At 43.7% G+C, this 23653-nt stretch overlaps 1 protein-coding gene across 4 annotated transcripts in view; it reads right to left on the bottom strand.

Annotated features, from left to right (window-relative positions):
* The window catches only part of Tnrc6b (trinucleotide repeat containing adaptor 6B), a 234678-nt gene extending 211267 nt beyond the window's left edge, over positions 1–23411 (bottom strand). For all 4 annotated transcript variants that reach the window (XM_036208071.1, XM_036208074.1, XM_036208072.1 and 1 more), the window contains exon 1: positions 22919–23411. The gene's annotated coding sequence lies outside the window, so the exon portion shown is untranslated. The remainder of the gene's footprint in view (positions 1–22918) is intronic.
* Positions 23412–23653: the final 242 nt, after the last annotated feature.

The following is a 23653-nucleotide window of genomic DNA, read 5'->3' as shown; positions in this document are numbered from 1 at the left end:
TTAATTATTGTGCTTTTTCCACAGTGAAAACTTTCACATTTGTATCTGTAGCTGGGAATTTTGGAACTCATTCTCTGATGCTCAATTATTTATTTGACATTTTCACCAGGTGCCTCAGAGCATCTCAGACTTAACATAATCAAATTTTAACTCTGATTTCTCCCCAGACAGACTACCTGCTTTACCAATCTCAGTAAATAATACAATATACAGCTTTTCAAGCCAGAAAACTTGATTATTTATTTGTGGATTTGAGGCAGGATCTTCTATAGCACAGACTGGACTTGAATCCACTATGTAATCAAGAATGGCCTTGAAATCCTGATAACCTCGAATTCACCTGTGATTACGGCCACACACACCACACAAGACCTCTAGGCAAGATATTTTATTACTACCCTCTCTTCTCTTACTTTCAATCTGTCAGAAAGTCTCACTGAGTCTATTCCCAAAATGGATCTCAAATGTGTTTATCTCTCTCCATATTATCTTATTACTCTAGTTTCTCACTGGCCACTCAATTTCCACCTTTGTATCACTCCAGTCCTTTGGATCCATACTTTTAAAATCTTCCAGCATCCTGGAACTGACTCACCCTTTCTCGTGTCTTCCAGGGATGGGTGGCACAGACGCCGCTTACCTGTTCTTCAGCACCAACTCTCCATCCTTCCTCACTTCTAGAGTCACACAGCACTGCAGTTTCTAGACTCGGCCAGGGCTCTCTCCCGTGGCGTGGTACTTGCTACTCCCTCTGTCAGAAACACCCTCTCCTCTGGCTGCTGCTTCTCAATTTCCAGTCTCAGCTTAAAGGTAGGTAAACTCCCAAGGCTTCCCTGACCACTCCCATGTGACTCTCTGACAGCTCCAAACACAGGCTTTGTTTACTTTCTTCACAACATACAATATTTTCTAAGTATTTACTTAAACATTATTTTGAAAACTTACAAATATACATAGAAGTAGAACCAGGTGTATTCTCACTTTCTTTTTAAATGACTTTCCCTGTTCTACTGCAAGCACCAGTGGGTAGAGAATATATGTTTCTCTTTATAGAGTTAAGGCCTTGCACAGTGCCTGGTTCATGATAAACAGTAATTTTTGTTTTGAATAAGAAGAAAAGTCAAGGATGATGCTGAAGAGAAGGATGGTGCCACCAAAAAAGTGAAACAGGAAGGGGAGAGCTTTGAGGACAACTGGTAATTTATTCATCAGTCTACTCCCTGCCAGGCTCTGGGTGAAGGATTAAATTTCAGCGATAAATAAAAGCAAGTCTTATACAAAGTCTAATGGTGACGGATATAATATGCAGTACTTATTGAGGGCCCCCTGTGTGTTGAAAGAGGGCTAAGCATTTCAGAGATCCTGTCTCATTTAGTTTTCAAAACAACCTTATAAAGACAGAACCACAATTATTATCCCCATTTTGTACCCATGGAAACTGAGGCTTAGAAATGTTAAATAATGGTTGCAGGTCATGAAGTGTAATGAAATAAAGCCAGGTTGAGCACTCAGGTAGTGTAATTTGAACACCAAGCCATAAGGCATCTGTACCTCCAGATGTACACTATACTGCAGACCACTATAAAGAATGCACTAACATGAGAACACACAAGGGAAAGAAGCAGGGAGGTCTAATGAGGAGACAAGGAAGGAAGGCTCCTCCATAGAGCACTCGTGAGCTGAGCCTCAGAAGTTAATGCAGGGAAACAGAGTGTGCAAAACAGCATGTAGGCATTGAAGGAGGATCAGGTACCCAGGCACTTGGAACTATCTCAGCCTAATTTATTTTAGTTTATTATTTTATGTACATGGGTGTTTGCTTACATGTACATCTATGTACCATGTGCATGCCTGATACCTGTGGAGGTCAGAAGAAGGCACCAGATCCCCTGAAACTTTCAGCCTAAATTTTAAAGTGAGTGTGGTTGCATACTGCTATAATCCCAGTACTGGAAAGCCTGAGGCGGTATTGATGTGGGTTCCAGGCCAACCTGAGCTACATCATAGGACCCTGCCTCAACCCTCTAGTCCCCAAAACTGAGTGATGATTAACACCATGTCAAGAGTTGGACACAAGACAAAAGATGAAAAGATACCATGGGGAAATTATGCATGAAGCACTCCAAGGCACAAAGCTCGTGTGTGTGTGTGTGTGTGTGTGTGTGTGTGTGTGTGTGTGTTCTGAGAAGGCCTCACAGAAAAGCTGAGTCTAAACTGGATTCTGAAGGAAAAACTGACCACATTAGAAGAAGCAGCATACAAAGGGATAATTAACATAAAGGGAAAGAACACCTAGGGAATTACAAGTTTTGAAATTTGGTACTGCTGACTCTTAGAGGCATCCTTTCCATTTCATTCAGCTCTTCTAGACATGGAGGGATGAGTTGTAGAAAATGGCAAGAAATGAGACTAGCAGCTGGGTACAGATATGATCTTCAATGTCTTGAGCTTAAATAATATGTTATTTTAAGAAATTTAGATTTAATGTTGAAAGTGTTTACATTGGAAAAGGGCATAATATGACTAGATACTCTTTAACAAATACATATCAAAGCTATGACATTAAAATAGTGTGGGCCAACTGGGTGGTGGTAGCGCACACCTTTAATCCCAAAACTTGGGAGGCAGAGGCAGGTGATCTCTGAGTTCTAGGATAGCCTGGTCTACAGAATGAGTTACAGGACAGCCAGGGCTACACAGAGAAACCCTGTGTCAAAAAACAAAAACAAAATAAAACAAACAAAAAAATAGTATGGGCCTTCACTGAGCCAAACAGAATGCAATCATATTTCCAAGAATATTCCTACATATTGAAAATTTGTATATAATAAGCTGGCTTTAGCTAGAAGTGGTAGAATATGCCTGTAATCCCAGCACTCAGGAGGCAGAGGCAGGACAATCAGGGCAAGTGCAAGTTCCAGGCCAAACTAGTCTACATACTGAGCTCCAGGCCAGCCAAAACTACCCTGCCTCAAAAGAATGGCAACAGGGCATTACCTTTAATTCCAGCACTTGAGAGGCAGAGACAGGTGGATCTCTGTGAGTTCAAGGCTGGTTTGGCCTACAGAATGAGTTCCAGGATAGGGCTACATAGAAAGTACTTAATAAAAGAAAAAGAAAAAAAAAAAAAAAAGAGCCAGGCGGTGGTGGCGCATGCCTTTAATCCCAGCACTTGAGAGGCAGAGGCAGGCGGATCTCCTGAGTTCGAGGCCAGCCTGGTCTACCAAGTGAGTTCCAGGAAAGGCACAAAGCTACACAGGGAAACCCTGTCTTGAGAAAAAAGAAGAGGAAAAAGAAGAAGGAGGAGGAGGAGGAAGAGGAGAAGAAGGAGGGAGGGAGGGAGGGAGGGAAGGAAGGAAAGAAAAACTAACAACAGTTGTTGTAGAATATTATTTTAAGGTGTGTTACTTTTTGTTTATGTTACATGTGTTCAACTCTGTGAAGTTGAGTTACTGTGCCTGTCTAAAACACCTGATGGTCTAATAAAGAGCCGAACAGCCAATAGCGAGATAGGAGAAAGGATGGGCAGGGCTAGCAGGCAGAGAGACTCTATAGGAGAAATCTGGGAGGAGAGAAGTAGCCAGAGAAGAAGGAGGACTCCAGGGGTCAGCCACCAGCTACACAGTAAGAAACGGAGTGAGAGTAAGATGACAGAAGTAAGAGAACGGGAAAGCCCCGAGGCAGAAGGTAGACAGGATAAGTTAAGTTAAAGAAAGCTGGCAAGAAAGAAGCCAAGCTAAGGCTGGGCATTTATAATTAAGAATAAGCCTCTGTGTGTGATTTATTTGGGAGCTGGGTGGAGGGCCCCCCAAAAGACAAAGACCAACTAACAACAAACAGTAATACACACACCAAAATCTTAACCATGGTTATGTCAGCAGAGCAGGAATAGTCATGGGTAATATGTCAATGATAAAAATATATATAGCATCTACAAATGAAGTGTTTTTAGTATTCAATTCCTATTGTATAAAATAAAAGTAACAAAAACTTCTGGTAGTCCAATAAATGTAACATACTGAATCACAGTTCCTGTTGGCTAAAAATAAAAATGTTAAATTACATTTGCCTTTGGCATGCTCCACAAATTATAATAATAAAGGGTAGACTTAGTAGGAGGTCCTTATTGGCTCTTCCCACCTCTCTGGCCTTCAGTCTGGCAATTTTGGGTTTTCAGCCCCTAAAACAGTGAGCTCATTTTTTCAAGGGAAGTCTCACGTAGCTCAGACTAGCCTGGAACTCTGTTAAACAGTGCCTCTACCCAAGTGTGCAGAGAGTGCAGCTGAGCATCATGCTTGCCTCTTCTTTTCCAGGAACTAGCCTTAGGCATGTTGTGGAACAAGAGAAAGGAAACAAACACACTGCTTTTGTGTTAGTCTCACTTCGTAGCTTTCTTCCTCCTAAATTAGTTTTAGCTGAGGGTGGAGCTCAGTGGTAGAGAATATGTTTATCATGTAACAAGATCCTGGGTTCTACAGCACCCAAAATAAAAACTTAGCCCGGTGGTAGTGGCACAAGCCTTTAATCCCAGCACTCGGGAGGCAGAGACAGGCAGATTTCTGAGTTTAAGGCCAGCATGGTCTACAGAGCGAGTTCCAGAACAGCCAGGGCTACACAGAGAAACCCTGTCTCAATAAGAAAGGGAGGGAGGGAGGAAGGGAGGGAGGGAGAGAGGGAAGTCAGAAAGACAACAAAAGGATTATGGTCAAGTTTTGCGTGATCAACAAGGTATTAGAAAAGGTCACCTCCATAGTTTAACCTACAGAATGAACACAAAGTCAATCTAGAGGATTAGATCCCAAACTAGACTATCTTGTGTTGGGAAGAAGGCTCAGCAGGTAAAAGCACTTGCTGCTAAGAACGAGGACCCAAGTTCAATCCACAGGATCCACACAGTACATAAAGAGAACTGACACCCTCAAGTTGTCCTCTGATCTCTACATGTACACTATGGCATCTGTGTTCTCTCTCTCTCTCTCTCTCTCTCTCTCTCTCTCTCTCTCTCTCTCTCACACACACACACACACACACACACACACACACACACACACACACTAAACAAACAAATTTTCTTGCTTCTGGCAGCGGTGGTGGTGGTGGTGGTGGTGGTGGTGGTGGTGGTGGTGGTGCACGCCTTTAATCTCAGCACTTGGGAGGCAGAAACAGAACTCTGAGTTCAAGGCCAGCATGGTCTACAGAGCAAATTGAGAAACTCTGTCTCAAGAAAACAAAAAAGCAAAACTTTCTTGGGGGATGGAGAACTGGACAGCAATTAAGACATTTATTGCTCATGCAGTGGACCCAGGTTTGGTTCCCAGCACCAACATGGTGGCTAACAATCATCTGTAACTCCAATTCCAGATTTTACATACTCTTCTGACCTTCACAGGCACTAGGCACACACACCGTACACATACATACATAGATGCAGGCAACAGTTATATACACATAAGATAAGTAAATCTTAAAAATGTTTTTCCTCTAAAACTGTCCCATACAAAGTCTGAACAAAAGAAGGAAGAATTGGTTAAAAAAAGATCCAAACTGCTACAAAACAAGTGGTTAAAATATAGCCAGGCCTCGTGGTACAACCTGTAATCTCAGCTACTTCAGAAGTTATGGTGGAAGATCACAAGTTCAAGGCCTGCCTGGGTTATAGAACAAGTTCAAGGTCAAAGGCCTTAGCAACTTATTGAGACCAGGACTTGAAATAAAAAGTAAATAGCACTGGAGGTACAGCCCTGTGGCACAGCACTTGCCTAACACTGAATGGAGCCCTAGGTTCCATGTCTGGTACCTCATTTTATTTTATTATCATTATTATTTTACTTATGTTTTTTAGAGACAGGGTATTTCTGTGTAGCCCTGGTCCTGGAACTCACTCTGTAGACTGGACTGGCATTAAACCCAGAGATCCATATGCCTCTGTCTCCCGAGGGCTGGGATTAAAATCATGCACCACTACGTCCAGCTCCTTAGTATCTATCTCATTTTAAAGAAAAGCAACACACAGGGTTTAGTCCAGTGGCAGAGCACTTTCTTACCATGTAGAGGCTATGAATTTGGACTGCTGGGGGGAAATATCAGACTTAATAATGTAAGAACTGAATACACAATTAAATTTCTTTTAATTGAGATAAGATCTTGACCAGCGGTGGTGACCACTTGGGAGGCAGAGGCAGAATTCTGTGAGTTAGAGGCCAGCCTGGTCTATGAAGTGAATTACTCCAGGACAGCCAGAGCTGTTGCACAGAGAAATTCTGTCGTGGGGGCAACCCCCCCCCAACAAAACAAACAAAAAAATCAATAGTAGGAAAATATGTAGAAACAGCCATATAGTCTCAAAATCAAACAACTTTGCAGGGAGAAAAAGATTAGGAAGTATTTTAAACTAATGAAAATCAAAACTCATTAAAATTTTGGGAATGTAGCTAAAGCAAAATTTAAGGGTGATTTACAGCACACCCAATGTGAGCTCTCAATTAAGTTCAGTGTCTACCCAGAAAAATGAGAGACAAAACCCAACCCAATCACAAAAAAAAGGAAGATATTAAATATCAGGGTGGAAATTAATAAAACAGAACGTGGAAAAAATATCGGAAAAACTTAACCAAGTTCTCAGTCCACTAATCTGATGCCATGTGTAACAAAGTCATGCTGCTGAGTTAAATACTCATGGTTCAGAAGTTCACAATGTAGCTGGCCTGGCTTCACAGGTGTACAATTCCAAGCTACTTGGGAGGCCTAGGCAGGAAGACCACAAATTCAAGGCCTACCTACTAAAGGAGTTAAAGGATATGCCAGATAATTTAATGAGACCTTCTCAAAATAAAAATTAAAAAGAAGGGGCTGGAAATATGGCTCAGTGATTAAGAGCACTTGCTGCTTTTCCAAAGGCTAAGTTCGGATCCCAGAACCCACATCGGGTGGCTCATAACCACCTTAACTCCAGCTTCATAGCACAGGACACTCTATTCTGGCTTTCCTGGGCACCTGCACAAACACACTCACAAAGACACAGATAGACACACAGTAATAAAAACTCTTAATAAAATAAAAAATGCTGGAAATCTAACTTAGAGTACTTGCCTAGCATGCACAGCTCTAGGTTCAATCCCCAGTGTAAATAAAAACAAGTGATGACCAAAAAAAAAAAAAAAAATTATCATTGAAACAAAATAGTGGCGGACATGTTCAATGAATATTGCAGAGATGTGTTCTTATGAAATCTTTGTGTGACTGCATGGAGATGACAGCTATGGGCAAGAGAACACTACTGGAATGGAATGAGGAAATAGTAGCACATTGGAACTTGGAATGAGAATAGAAATGATTATATTTAGCAGAAAAATCAATTGCTTCCACATGTCCTCTCTCCAGTGCATCTGTTTTACTACGATATAAAACTCAGGTCATGTACATTTTCATATTAAACCTTCGGTCAAATAAAAAATTTAACCCAGTGTGGTGGTGCACCCCCAGAGGTAGAGGCAGGAGAATGCTAAGTTCAAGGCTCATCTGGACTATATAGTAAGAATATGTTTCACAAGACCAAAACTAATTAAATAAACATTTAATAAATTAAATCAATGAAAACAAAATCTGGTTCTTTGTGAAGAGCAATAAAAATAATGCACATCCAGTTAAACAAAGACAAAAATACAGAAATGTAAATTACCAAATTAAAGATAAAGGGTGCCAGGCCTATACAAATTGTACTGACATATTAAAACCTGGTGAGGAGGTCTGGAGAGATGGCTCTGCAGTTAAGAGTGCACACTGTGCTTGCAGAGGACCCGAGTTCAGTTTCTAACGCTCAAGTTGGGTGGCTCACAACTGCCTATAACTCTAGTTCCAAGGGACCTGATATTCTCTTCCAGCCTCTGTGAATACCTGCACTCAAGTGCACAAAACCACACACAATACTAAATAAAATAAACCTCAAAGGAAAAAAAAGACTGGTAAGAGACTATTATAAAGTGTGCCATACCGACAAACTTGACAACTTAAATAAAACAGTGAAATACCAAGGCTCCCTGAAGATGGAGAACCTGAACACTATTATAACTGCTAGGTAATCTAAAACAGTCCCACAAAGAAACTACCATGTCAACATGGCCTTACTGGGGAATCTCCCAAACACCTAAGAAAGAAAAACAGAGAAAGAGTCAGAGAGCGTTAGAGAAAGAGGCAGGAGAGAATGACTTGGGGAAGGAGGGGTTAATTAATTCTGTGGGTATAGGGGTCAGTGCCTGGCAGTCAGGCAGTGGAGACATGGGGTCAAGTCCAGCCTTGGCTACACAGTAGGTCCAAGGCCGGCCTGACTCTTTCTCAAAAATGAATTCTTTCAAATTTCTCAAAAAAGATTCTTTCTGAAAAATGAGTGAGTGGTGAACTGATAAAGGATTTAGTAGTACAAGACTAAATGCTCTTCACCAAAGACTGAGGAAGAATGTGCAATCTCACTACTTCTGCTCAAGTCTAAGCTAGTGTTAATAAAAAATGGAATCAGACTTGAAGAATGGAAAAGCGTTTTCCTTTGTAAATGATATACTTATGTTAAAATTTTTTTATTACATTTATTATATTGAGTACCTGTGTAGAGGGCAAATTATGGAATTCATTCTTCTCCTTCTAACCATGTGGGACTCAGAGATTGCTTAAGATCATCAGGCTTGATGGGTGACCTTACCTACCATCTTGCTGGCCCAATATTTATATTTATAAATATAAAATCTGTAGGGGCTGAGGAGACAGCTTCATGATTAAAAGCACGGATTGCTCTCCCAGCACCCACATGGTACAGCTCACAACCATCTGTAACCTGTATGTGGCACATAAACATACATGCAGCACTCACAAATACACATAAAACATATCTTTTAAATATATATTAAATAAAAATGTCACTAGAATCAATGAATGAAATTGTTTGCCTAGTTCATTATACTCATTATACCAATTAAAAAACAAGCAAACAAAAAAGCTGGAATAATGGCTCAGCAGTTAACAGCCCATAATACTCTTGCAAAGAACCAAGTTTGGTTTTAAGTACTCACCTAAGGCAGTCTTCTGATCTCTACCAGGCACTGCATTCCATGTGTGTACACACACACACACACACACACACACACACACACACACACACAGAGTCTTTTAAAAAGCTTCTGGATACAGCTTAGCACAGAGTTCTTGCTATGGTAAACCTTGGATTCAATCCTCAGTACCACAGAAAAGAACAAATATTTAAATACTCAATTCTGAGCAAAACTATGTTTTGCCACATGCTCATTCTCTTTTCACTATTCTTTGGAGTGCCTCAACTCTCTTCTCATCTTGACATCAAACAGGCTCTTCATATTGATCTAATGTGACCTATAATAGTGACCCCAACATATAATATCTATCACTTTGTACTGCCTTATAAAATTGCATTTTTTTCTTTTGCACATATATGTAATAACAAACTGCACCTATTATTTTGCTAAAAAAAGTGCCTCTGGATGGAAAATGAAGAAGGTCTTTGGTTAAGAAATATTTCAAAGCTGGGCGGTGGTGGTGCACGCCTTTAATCCCAGCACTCAGGAGGCAGAGCCAGGTGGATCTCTGAGTTTGAGGCCAGTCTGGTCTACAGAGTGAGATTAGGACAGGCACCAAAACTACATAGAGAAGCCCTGTCTTGAAACACCAAAAAAAAAAAAATTTTTTTTTTTTCAAACCAGGAGGTAGTGGCACACGCCTTTAATCCCAGCACTCAGGAGGAAGAGGCAGGCAGATCTCTGATTTCAAGATCAGCCTGGTCTATAGAGTAAGTTCCAGGACAGCCAGGACTACACAGAGAAACCCCTCAAAAAAACCAAAGAAACATTTCCTTTTTTTAAAAACATAAAAACAGGTTATAATTCAAAAGTCCAGAGTTATTTTAAACAGTAAAATATTTTCTTTGTAGAAAATAGTAAAAATGATTATTTGTACTAAAGGAATTTTTACTAATGATTATTTTTACCAAATAAATATTTCAAGGAAGACAAATTTTACAGAAAACTTTGTGTCTGTGTGTGTATGTTTACACAGGCCCATATTTACACATGTAGAGGCCAGAGATTGATACTTGATATCTTCCTCCATTGCTCTCCACTGTCCTTTTTGAACATAGAATTTGCTGTTTCTGCTAGATTGGTTGTTGGCTCAATTGCCCCAGGACCTGTGCCTGTCTGACAGCTCAGTCCTGCAGTTACAGATTGTGGCCCAAGTCTGAACTCAGGGTCCTCCGGCTTACGCAGCAAGCACTTTACCCATCGTACCACCATCTCTCCCGTCCAGGAAAACGTGAGAGTAAGAGAAAAAGAGTCTGGGAGCCAGATGCAGAGAGTATTTTACATAAATCAACCCTTCAAAAGAGAGAGCCGAAGGGGAAAGGGATCATATGGAAAATGGAGCGAAGACTGTACCAGAGATGTCCAGGATGGAAAAACGAAAGAATGAGAGCTGGTATATTTGGAAAAGTAAAGGCATGTGACTCAGATAGGCGTTGATTTCCTAGAGTGAGAAAGGGCACAGTTTTCAATGGAAGAAAAGAAAACAGTGGGTAGGAAATATTTTCTGAGCAAAAACAAATGGGACAACAAGCAGACAGCTACCTGATCATCTAGACATAGCCTGAGGATGAGGCTTAAAACCATAAACCATAGATCCACACCAAAGCTGCTAGAGTGCAGCGGTGCACACATGGAATCTTAGCCACCTCTGAGGCTGAGGCAGGAAGACCTCAAGTACAAAGCCAACCTTGACAACACAGTGAAACCCAGTCTCAAAAAAAAAAAAACCCAAAAAACAAAACAAACAAACAAACAAACAAAAAAAAAAAACAGCCCAAAGCCACAGGAAAAAGAACTAAAGGACAGGACACCATTTCAAGATCAGTATCACCAGACTTCAGGATTCTGGTACTGAAAAGATTGATGCCCAGTGACCTAAGAGAGTCAACAATGTGCAAGAAAGAAAGCAGAGGATGCACTCTAGCCTCTGGAGTTACCTTCTGAGAAGCATCCTGAATGAATCTTCAGACTCAATCTTCAGAGAAAAAGGCCAAAGGCAAACAGTGTCATACACATTCCTCAGTGCAGTAGATAAGCTGAGCGCATCAGCTTCCAAAGCAAACATCAGTGCAGGCCCCGGCACAAAGTGCTGAGGCAGAGTCACAAGCCATGCAGGGAGCATAGGGTCCCCTGTTCAAACATTTCAAACCAGCCCTCACTGGCTTGAAATGTGATGTCTTCCACATTTTCATTCTTGTTTTATTTTTGTTAGCCCTACAAAGAGCCTTTCACTGTGTTGGGGGTGGGGGGAGAGAAGAGGAGTGGTGTGTGTGTGTGTGTGTCACACGTAGCATTTCCCCTTGGCCAGTCAGCCAGCCATGTATTTGGATCACAGAACATACACAGACCTCCTCTCTGTAGTGACTTATGTCTCCCAGCTCCACACACTGTTTAAGTGTGATAATGAAAGCACTGTTTTGTTTTTTTTAAGGGACTGAGCCAAAATGCAAATAAAACATCATAAATGTTAAGCATATCGCTATAAAAATACAAAACTTTTGGAGTGAAACACAAAAGTGGAGGTGGTGAACGAGTATTTTAAAGTGTGTAGTCCACGGTTCATCTAACCAGAGACTATATTTAGAAATTCGACAGAGGCATACCCCTGGGCAAAACATCTCATGAAAAGGATATCAGTGAACCTGATGCAGCATCAGCAGGATTGTTCAGGAGGAGAGAGGCCGTTCTTTCAGAACAGCAGTCTCACTCCTCACTTGGATTTCTTCCTCCAGATCAGAACCCTGCCCCTAGCGGCTGCTTTATACATTTCTCCTGATCTACTGTGAGTGTTCGATAGCCAGGGTCACTTTCTACTTTGTACACTAGTGGTGCATGCATGTGTGTGCACACGTGAGGGGTACATGTGTATGTGGAGGCCAAATCTCTACTATGGGTATCCTCCCCTATCACACTCTACCTTATTTTTCGATAAAGCCTCTCACTTTTTTGTTTACTCTTTGGATTGGCTGGCCATGAGCCTCTGGGGTCCTCCTGTTTCCTCCTCCCAGTTCCAGGTTAAAGGAGCATGCTGTCAGGCATGCTCCTAAGTGGGTGCTGGGGATCTGAACTCAGGTCCTCATGGTTATACAGCAAGCACTTTATCTACTGAGCCATCTCTTTAGCCCCACTTCTAATTTTTAAGTTCCCAGGTTACATATTTTTTTAAATAAAGATACTCCAGAACAGTGTTGCAGAATAAACTACACTCGATGTTAATATTCTCCCTACCTAGTATCTATCTCTTCAGCCCTTTCCAATCTGGGTCAGTAAGTGAGCACACAGACGACACAGACACTCACATTAATGGCAGCCAACTAGCTAGCATCTTTCCAGCGTAAGCAGCATCACCATCGCTTAGTCACATGCCATTCTTAAAACGATTGTTATCCCACAAATGCTGAGATTACACATGTGGGCACCACAGCCCACACCATGGTTGTTCCTTTAAAAAAAATCAGCGATTATAGAATGAAAGAAGCAATAGGTGGTGTGGTCAGGGAGGGAGCGGTACTTAAGCCCAGCAGGAGAGGAAGGCAGTCTGAAGGTCCTGCAGATTGGACTTGTTGAGGGCTGTCCCTAACCCACAACACTATTAATAGGTGTGGAAGTAAGTTAGGTCATGGGAATGTTCCCTAAAAGAGTACACTGTGGTCCTGCCCCTCTTCTTCCTCAACTTCCTGCTCTCAGCCCTCAGTTGGTGAAGGCTTCTTCTACCATATGCTCCCTTCATAATGTGCAGCTTTATCTCAGGCCAAAAACATCAAGCCGACTGATCATAGACCAAAACCACCCAGACTATGAGACTGTGAGATAAAATAAACGTTTTAATTCCCTTCAATACTATATATCTAACCCAGGACTTTACACATCCTAGGTAAGTGTCCCCCAGTCCAAACCTTTCCTTTTTTTTTTTTTTTTTAAGTTGATTTATCTCCAATCTTTGGATCTTGTTGAGGTAATTTGTTACACTAATTTAAAGCTGACTAACAAAGAAGAAGACCAGAAAAAAACAGCTGTTGAATTTTTTTTTTTGAAATGTGTAGCCCAGGCTGGCCTCGAACTCGTGATCCTCCTGCCTCCACCTCCTTCAGCAAATCCTACCAGTGTGTGCCACCACAACCGGCTGTTGAAATTAAAGAGGAGAAATTGAAGGAAAATGAACTAACTTTCTAGTATTATCTCCCTTTTCTTTTTTCTTTTTTGTTTTTTTGAGACAGGGTTTCTCTGTGTAGCTTTGCGCCTTTCCTGGACCTTGCTCTGTAGACCAGGCTGGCCTTGAACTCACAGATCCACCTGGCTCTGCCTCCCAAGTGCTGGGATTAAAGGCGTGCGCCACCACCGCCCAGCTTTTATCTCCCTTTCTTCAACTCTGCTTGGGAATCAAGTCAGACTAACATAGCTTGGGAGGTTTAGGAGATACGCAAATACCTTCAAGCTGTAGGAATCATCTTCTCTAAACATGTGCCCAGAGGCTCTTCTGGGTAGCCCTTCCTGTTTGACCTTTCACCGTTTCACTGTTGGATGTCTGGCCCTTCAGAGATGGCATCAGCACTCACACAGGTGATCCAGAGGTCACTTCTGTTGCACAGTTCCTACAGATAGGCCGCTATGAGTCACCACTTTCTAATTCCACTGACAGCCTGCATGCTTTACAGGTACTCTACTCAAACAAGTGCATTAACCAGAAGAGACAAGCACCATTCTGACTTGTGATGATTATCTTCCCTAAAGAGGACTTCAGAATGTCTTTAAGAATTCTAATATGGGAAAGGGGGCTAAAGAGATGGATCAGCAGTTAGTGACTCACAATTGCCTGTAACTCCAGCTCCAAGGAATCTAACACCTTTCTGGCCTCCATGGGCACCCACATTCACATGCACATACATAACTAAAAATATATATATTGCAAACACACACACACACACACACACACACACACACACACACACACAGGTTTTTTTGAGACAGAGTTTCTCTGTGTAGTTCTAGGTGTTCTGGATCTCACTCTGTAGACCAGGCTGGCCTCCCAGAGATCCACCTGCCTCTGCCTCCTGAGTGCTGGGATTAAAGGTATGAGCCACCACTGCCCGGCCAAATATTTTTTTTTTTTTTTAAGGTAAAAGCTGGTTAGGGGTAGAGCTTAGTGGTAGATGCTTGCTTTGCAGATATAACATGCTGGGCTTGATCCCAGAATTAAAGAAGTAATAAAGGGACTGGTTCAGTGATTAAGAGCACTTGTTGCTTTTGCAAAGGACTTAGGTTCAGTTCCCATCACCCACATGGTGACTCTCTAATTTCAGTTCCAGGAAGAGGAGAAGCAAGGGGAGGGGATAAGAAGAGAAGGGAAGGGAGGGGAGGGGAGGGGAGGGGGTGAAAAGGGAAGGGAGAGAAGAGAAGAGAAGAGAAGAGAAGAGAAGAGAAGAGAAGAGAAGAGAAGAGAAAGAAGAGAAGAGAAAACCGGGCAGTGGTGGTGCACACCTTTAATCCCAGCACTTGGAAGGCAGAGGCAGGTGGATCTCTGTGAGTTGGAGGCCAGCCTGGTCTACAAAGCAAGTTCCAGGAAAGGTGCAAAGCTACACAGAGAAACTCTGTCTCGAAAAACAACAACACAAAAAGAAGAAGAAGAGGAGGAGGAGGAGGAGGAGGAGGAGGAGGAGGAGGAGGAGGAGGAAGAGGGAAAAGAAGAGAAGGAATAGAAGTGAAGCCAACCAACATAGAAAGCTCCAGTTGCCTGGAAGCAGCAGAAAGCAGCTGAGCTGCCTGGAGGAGGTGGAGACCAGAGTCATTAAGAAAGGACACTGAGGAAGTGCCTGCAGGCTGTGCAGTGTGCTCCAGCTCTCCAGCTTTTGTGAGCGGTCACCATGCTGGGTGAATCTTTGTGATGCAGCTGTCCTTGAGTCATTCCTGCTCCTACAAACCCAATCAAACTCATTGGTCCACCAAGCTGGATTTGGGTAGTATCCAGACTTTGGCCTGTGGTGGAATCTTTCTCTGGGGTGACAGGATGTGTGTGCTGCATTTCTCCAGGAAAGTTCTGTCATCAGAACTGTGCATGGGTGCATGCACTTCTGCTCCCGACTCTACTTGTTTCTCTAGTAAATGTGTTCTCTTGAGGTAAATCACAGACAGAATAGATCTGGAGTTTTAAAGGATTGTTCTCACTACAACTGCCTAGTTCTCACAGGCACAAAATTCTCTAGATGGTGAAAAAAAAATGAGAGCACCATAAAACTAAGTAACTTGGTTACTGTTTTTGTTTTTGAAATAGGGTCTCCATGTTTCTTAGGCTAATCTTCAACTTACTGCATAGCTGGGAATGACCTTGAACGTCTAATCTTTCTGCCTCCACCTCTGAGTGCTGGGGTTGCAAGTATAAACTACCACATGTGGCTTTTAATTTTTTTTAATATGTCTGTGTGGGTTGTACATATGTATGCATTGCCTGGAGAGGCAAGAAGGCCATGTTTGATCCTATGAAACTGGAGTTACACACAGCTGTGAGCCACCATGTTGGTGATGGAAATTGAACTCAGATCCTTTAGAAGAGCAACCAGTGCTCTTAATCACTGTGCCATCTCTCCAGTCCCCACACCTGGTTCAAGGGAGTGCTAAGAATCAAACCCAGCATTTTGTGCATGCTAAGAAAGCACTCTACCAACTAAGATACATCCTGCCCCCAAACTAAGTAATTTGTTTGGGGCATTCACTAGATCTCTGAATGCATATAATATAGCAAGCACGTGCAATGTGGAATTGGAAACGTAGGGATAAATAGTCTTGGTCTTCAGAAGCTTACACTCTGGGCTGGGATGATGGGTCAGTGGGTAAAAGTGCTTATTGCACAAGCCTGGACAACCTGAGTTCAACCCCTGGAACCCACATAAAGGTAGAAGGGAAGAACCAACTCCACAAAGTTGTCCTCTGACCTCCACTTGAATGCTATGGCAAAGGTACACCCATAAACACAAAGCTTGTTTTTTTCTTTTTTATTTAAAGCTTACAATCTAGTAGAACAGACAGACCTAGAAACATGGTATGATATACCCTAAGTATGAATGAATAAAGTATAAAGGAACAGTGAGAAATGAAATCTCCCTAGGAAGAATATACCACTTCACCTGTGTGAAAAGCGTTTCTAAAAGACTTTATAAACTTTCTTCACACTCATTTCTTTTTTTGAATGCTCACTCATTTCTGTGCCTGGAACACAGCTGGCACTCAAGCAAGTATCAGCAACACAAACAAACCCAGGACTTCTGACTTCTAGTTTAGACTTTGCATCTTGGCTGTGGCTCTGGATGGGCATGTGCACGGATGCCAATACTCATGGAACAACTCTGGAGCTCTGCCTCTGAAGCTGCTTTCACAGCCAGTTTACAAACCACAAGAGAACTAAGTCTCATGAAAGTTAACGGTGTTTTTTGTTGGGGGAAGTTGAGACAAGGCCTCATTATATAGCCCAGAGCAACTTGTAACCCTCCTGCCTCTACCTCAGAGTGCTGGGTTTACAGAGGTAGACCACCATGCCAGGATGCAAACAGCAACTTCTACTACTACTTTTTCCTTCCTTCCTTCTTTCTTTCTTTCTTTCTTTCTTTCTTTCTTTCTTTCTCTCTCTCTCTCTCTCTCTCTCTCTCTCTCTCTCCCCCTTCCTTCCTTCCTTTCATTCATTCATTCATTCATTCATTCATTCATTTTGAGACAGGGTCTCATTATGTTGCTCTGGCTGGACTAGAACTTGCTAGGTAAACCAAGCTGGCCTAGAACTCAGAGATCCTCCTGCCTCACAAGTGCTGAGATTAAAGACACACTACATCCAGCTGCAAACTTTATTTCTGATCAACCTGAAAACTGTAATATATAAAGTTATTTGTTTTTGTGTCTTCTCTTTTATTTTGTGTGAGGGAACTGTCATGTGGTATATAGTTATAGTATTTCAAGTCTACATCTGTGTGTGTGTGTGTGTGTGTGTGTGTGTGTGTGTGTGTGTGTGTGTAAGCCTAAGGCCAATGTCAGGCACCTTTCCTCTTCTGCCCTGCACCGTTATTTCTTCTAACAGGGTCTCTACTGAACCCAAAGCTCACTGAGTCAACTAACCTGGCTGGCCAATGAGCTTCAGGGACCTCTCTTCTCGACTTCCCTCCAAGGCTGGCGTTAAAGGCGTGCACTGCCAAGCCCAATTTTTTTATGTGAGTTCTGGGGATCCAAACTCAGATCCTTATGCTTGTAAAGCAGGCATCTTACTAAATGAGCCCTACACAGGTTTTTGTCTTTGGGTTTTTTATTTTTGTTTTGTTTGGTTTGGTTAGTTGGTTTATGGTTTTTCCGAGACAAGGTTTCTCTGTGTAACCCTAGCTGTCATGGAACTTGTTGAACTCAGAGATCCGCCTGCCTCTGCCTCCCAAGTGCTAGAATTAAAGGCATGAGCCACTATGCCTGGCTGAATTATTTTTAATTTTTTTTTTTTGAGACAAGGTCTCACTGTATATCCCATATGTCCTAGAACTGACTATGTAGACCAGGCTGGCCTCAAACTCATAGATCTGTCTGCCTCTGTCTCCTGACTGCTGGGATTAAAGGCATCCATCACCATTTTTTTTTTTTAAAGAAGCAAATCTACTTCAAATATACCAAGTTTCATTCATTAAATATCCTAGCTTTCTGAATGTGAGTAATAGCTCAATAAGAGGAGGACACAAATATACATTTAAAAAAGGAGAAATACAAAAATATGGCAGAGAGCTGAAGATTTAGCTCAATGGTAGAATGCCAGTGCCCAGCATTTACAAAGCCCCAGTACTGCCCCCCAAAATCCATATTATCTTTCACAACTCACAGTATTCACTACTATCTAACTAGAAAGATTCAAAAAGTACGTGTAGACCAGGCATAGTGGTGCACACCTGTAATTCTAGCACTCAGAGAGGTTGAAGCAGTTGGATTGCTGTAAGTCTGAGGCTAGCCTGGGCTATACAAAGAGTTCCAGCATAGCCATATCTATGCAGAGAGACCCTGTCTTAAAAAAAAAAAAAGAATTAATAAGGTGGCATTTGTTCCTTTATTCAAAATATATAGATTTCCTTAGCACAGGCCAGGTCAGGAGCAAAAATGAGGAAGGCAAAGCTGGGTTCTCAAGACATGCAAGGGGGAAGATGTCAACACACAGAGTCCAGCACAATCAGGCTGTTACTTGGCAGGCACAGAGGGATAAGAACAGGAGGGCTATGCCCTGGCTCTAATTCATCAGGTAACCATGAGTCAGTGCTTGTGCCTTATCACCTGTGATTATAACACAAATTGATTGTAAACAGTTACATTATGAAAAATAATATGAAAAGAAATGACATTCAATCAGATATGGTGGAATGTTACCTCTAGTCCTAGCTACTAGTCAGCAGGCTGAGTGGGGAGGATCACTTGAGCCCAGGTGTTCCAGGCCAGCCTGGACAACAAAGGAGACCTCATCTCAAAAGAGAAAAATTATAATGTTAAAATTTTTCATAGAAGGGGCTGGAGAGATGGCTGAGAGATTAAAGCACTTATAGCCTTCCCAGAGAACCCAGCGGATGGGTTCACCCCCATGTGGATGGTTCACAACCACCTATGTCTAGCTCCCAGGGCTCCAATGCTCTCTTCTGGCCTCCATGGGCACATACTACATACATATACATCTGTACACATACACACGGTTCCAGAGATGCTAAGAATGAAAGATTAGAGTTCTCAGGTTCCCTGTGTTTCTCAGCAAGGAAATTTAGCATGTTTGGATAATGAAGCTGTTTCTAGGTGAGGCGAACTGAGTTATGCAAAGGACAGTGGCTAGAATTACCTAAGTCTGGTCTTCCACTATGCTGAAGACATAGTTTAGATCTGTTCTGTCCAATAAGGTAGCCACTAACAACATGTGACTATAGGGCATCTAAAATGTGATTAGTGTAAATTGAGATGTAATAAATGGAAAATTCAGCTGGGCTTGGGTGGTGCACGCCTGTAATCCCAGCACTCGGGAGGCAGATCTCTGTGAGTTCGAGGCCAGCCTGGTCTCCAAAACTAGATCCAGGACAGGCACCAAAACTACACGGAGAAACCCTGTCTCAAAAAACTAAAAGAAAAAAAAAGTGAAAAATACATTCTAGATTTCAAACATTTTTTTAAAAAGACAGTTAAAATATCCCAGTACTAGTTCGTTGTTGTTGTTTTGTTTTGTTTTTTGTTTTGTTTTTTAGTAATTACATATTTAAATACTAAGATTTTGGATGTTTTGAAATGAATAAAATGTTATAAAAAATCAATTTCACCCTTTCTTTTTACTTGTTAATGTGGCTACTAGAAAAATTTAAATTACATATGTGGTCTACATCTGTGGCTTGCTTTCTATTTCTATTGGACAGTATTAGTCCAAAGATCTGTAAATAACAGGCTAAAGCACTTAAACCCTTTAGGCAATCAAACACCATTGAGCATTTCCAACCTAAGTGTTTGTGGTAGATTTGGGAAGGAGCAGAAACATAAAGCAATCTTTCAGGAAGATTAGTGTGGGTGATGCGTAGGGGTGAGACACTAGAGGCAGTTGTCAATGTCAAAGGCAGCAAATGTCGAAGGGCAAGCAGGCTGGTCAGCTGGAACCTGTACAAGGTCTCTAGAAGCAACATGCTGCAGAGAGAATAAAGAAATCAAGAGCGGGTTGGGGATTTAGCTCAGTGGTAGAGCGCTTGCCTAGCAAGCACAAGGCCCTGGGTTCAGTCCTCAGCTCAAAAAAAAAAAAAAAAAAAAAAAAAAAAAATCAAGAGCAGCATAGACAAGGGAAGAGTAACAGGTGCAATGCGGACCCAGCCTAAATAACCAGGATGCAATGCTCATTCAACTCAGCAAGCTCAACACAGTAATTTCAGAGCTAGCTTTATGTGGAAAGCTCTCTTAAGAGTGGCATCAAGCCGGGCAGTGGTGGCGCACGCCTGTAATCCCAGCAGATTAATCAGCAAAAGCAGGCAGATCTCTGAGTTCGAGGCCAGCCTGGTCTATAGAGCGAGTTCCAGGATGGCCAGGGCTATACAGAGAAACCCTGTCAAAACAAGACAAAACAAAAACAAACAAACAAAAAAGAGTGGCATCAAACCCCAGACACTACCAGGCAGAGGTGGGCAGACAAAGCTACAAGAAACTAAAAAATAACAATAAACAATAAGAGTAAAGGCCAGATTCATAACATAACCAAGAAATATTTTCTGGAATCCTGTTGTATGCCTGACACTTGGACAGGCTCTGTCGATGTGGCAAACAAAACAGACATGGCCCTGAATCAAAGGTTGATAAGTACAAAAATGAACCGGAGTTGTAAGAGACCTGAACAGGAACAAGGAATCAGTAGACAGAGATGGAAAGAAAAGGTCTTCAGAAGCTGGACATGGTTAGTTACACCTATAATCCCAGCATTCAGGAGGCTAACGCAGGACCATGGCCAAGAGTTCAAGACGAGACCAGCCTGGGCAACACAGTGAACTCCAGGGCATCCTGGGTTAGAAAGAGAGATTGGAAACAAAACAAAACAAGAAACACCAACACCACACAAAAAGGGAGAGAGGGAGATGGATTTACTCTTGAGGCATGGTGGCAAAGGTCTGTAATTCCTGCACTGGGGAAGTTGAGGAGCATGAGCCTGAGGCCAGTAAGGCCACACAGCAAGACCGAAGGAAAAAATAAATTAAAAAAATAAAAATAAAAAACAGAGCTTCGAAGTACTAGGTATAATGAATACGTCAATTAAAAAACAAAGGTTGGATGTATTTCTGGTTTTTTTTTTTAAGGTGCTTAATTCTAAAACAAGTATAGTCTCAATTTAACATTAAATTCTTAAGCCAGGTACCGGCAACCTAATATTACCAGTGGATTCTCCTTTCCTACCTCTCTCTGCTTCTCAGGGTTCCTTTTGCCTTTCTCCCTCTGGATAATTTAGGAGGCAAAAAGAAATCAAGCAAAAGGATAATAAACCAAACAGAGCAAAGATTAAACCTAGCTACATGGCTCTTGGGAACCCTCGTCCTCATCCTGTAACAATGAAAGTTTCTGCCCTATAGGCCTGAGTTAAGGATTTAAAAAGTAACACATAGAGCCTGGCACATTGTAAGTACGCAACAAACAGCCAATACTGACATTCAAACAAAAATATTATTCTGATTTTAAACATTTAAGAGCTTCTATTTGAGGGGGAAGATTTCAAGGGTATGATGGGTTAACAGACATGCAGCAGGGACTGTTACCTTACTCCTTTAAGTCCCATCAGAAAGTACACTGCTCAAATAATCAAGTTTATGGCATCCCTTAAGAACACTCAAGAACTACGCCGGGCCTCTTTAATTCAGCACTCGGCGGCAGAAGCAGGTGGATATCCGAGTTCCAGGCCAGCCATAGCAGTTCCTGGCCAACCCAGGATACACAGTGAAACCTTGTCTCAAGAAACCAACCAAACAAAACAAGAAAACACAGGCAGGCATCGTAATCCTCATCACTGCATCCCAAGTGGGACATAACAGTCTGATCTGTATTCTGGCTACTGGTTAATGTGCCTGCCTGTAGGGACAACTCTACCGATATCCCTCCCACTTACTACAGCGGCGTCTCACACTGTACCAGGGCAAGACAACGTCCACTGTAAGCGTTTACTGTAAACACAATTTTAAGTAGGAATTGAAATCTCCCACAAACGAAGAGAAACACAGTCTTAAACCTTCACAAGAGGCTAGGATGTGTGATTTTTTTTTTTTTTTTTTTTTTGCGTACTGCTACGTTTAACTGTTAAGCGCGTACAAATGACGTTTTATTCGCTGAGTTTGGGCTGGTACTCTTTATTCACTGAGTCAAAAGAGTATAAAACACGCCGAAAGACACATGAGAAAGCACGTAGCTAAAAGTCCCAAATGGGTGACCGACCTGTGCCCAAGACTACAGGCTGCTGTGACTGGGTGTCGTTAGCCACTGTAGTGAATTTCGCTGCATCAGATACTTAGCCATTATGGACTAGGAAACCCGTTAGTTTGAAATCAGAGGGCGCCGGACCAGCGGAAGGTGGCAAACCCTTCCCTAGGGCTGCTTCCAACCCTGTCATCCCTCGGCCCCGCGTCGGCGTCCTCGTCCAAAGGGACCAGCCATCGCCTCTCCCCGCAGCCCCGCACGCAGCTCTCGCGGGCTGGCCGTGGGACCCCCGCCGCCAGGTCCCGCACACGCAAGCCTGCGAGCCCGCCAAGCGGGAGGGGTGGGGTGGGGGGACGGGACGCCGCCGGATGCTCGCGCCCCACCGCCAGGCAGACTCAGCTCCCAGGGCCTCGCAGTCCCCAGGCAACGCGGAGCGCTCGGACCGCCGCTGGCCCACCCGGAAGCCCTCCCTCTGCTCACACCTGCCGGCGCGTGACGCCCGTCTGTCTGTCCCTGCCCCACGACTCGGGACGCCCGGGCCCCCGCGACCGACGTGACCGCGCGTCCCTCACACACCCCTCCCCCGCCTCACGTCTACCCATCGCGAGCCCACAGCGCGCCCGGGCGGCCCACCCCGGGCCCTGCGCGCTCCCGCCCCACCTTCTCCCTCTCCCCCCCCTCCCACTCCGCCCCCCCCCCAGCAACACGTCCCCCCCTACCCCCCCGAACACCGCCCGGCTCGCTCCCGTCGCGCGCGCGCTCGCGAGGGCACGCACACGCGGCGCCTCCGCGGGCCGGGCCGCGCCGCGCGCTCCCGAGGGCGTCCTCAGGCGCCCACCCTGGGGCGCCCCGCTGGGCCCCGCGGCTCGCCAGGCAGAGGGAGGCCCGCGCGGCCCACAGTCCTCACTCACCGCTGAGCCGCGCCGGCTCCGAGTGCGCGTCGTTCCGCTGTGGAGACCAGCGGTGACGGCGGTCCCCGCTTCTCCGCAAGCGGTGGAGGCGACGTCGCGGGGAGGCTGAAAGGCGAGGGGTGTCACGGTCGCTCGCTTCACCTTCCCGAAGCGCGGGGACCCCAGAAACTAAAAACAAAATAAACAAACTTTCCCCTCCGCCTCCCTCCCCCAAAACCACAACACAAACACTCGGGGGCCCGCCCACAGACCCCGCTTCATTGGCCGCAGGCAGGAGGCCTCTCGCTTTCACTGGCTAGCTTTCGTGCCCGTCAAACTGCTGTTCCGCCTCTCTCAAGTCCTCGCCGCTGCCATCGCCCCTCATTGGCCAAGTGCTTCCCGTTTGCCGAGCTGGGGTTGGCTGAGCGGTCTGCGCCAATCATGAGGGGACACACCCCCTCAGCATCCCAGAGGCCGCTTCCTCGGTCGCGGACCCAGAAAGACGAAGGGGAAACTAGAGCATGATGGCGGCCGAGCTCGCCCAGCGCAATCATCATCTTTTCCCTTATTTAGCTCATGAGTGCCTCTCTCAGGCGCTGTTCTCGCAAGCTCCTTCCTCCATTCCAGCCTGCACTAATAACGGGATCTATACGTGCCGGCTCCTTGATTTATCCCCTCCGAAGAGCTGAGTGTGGGTTGGTTGTGCGTCATTGGACTGTCAGGATGTCGCTCCCAAGTCACATCCTTAAACTATTG

This window comes from Onychomys torridus, chromosome 16 (genome assembly GCF_903995425.1).
Source record: "Onychomys torridus chromosome 16, mOncTor1.1, whole genome shotgun sequence".
In the NCBI taxonomy this organism is placed as follows: Eukaryota; Metazoa; Chordata; class Mammalia; order Rodentia; family Cricetidae; genus Onychomys; species Onychomys torridus.
This window is presented reverse-complemented; position numbering and strand designations above follow the sequence as displayed.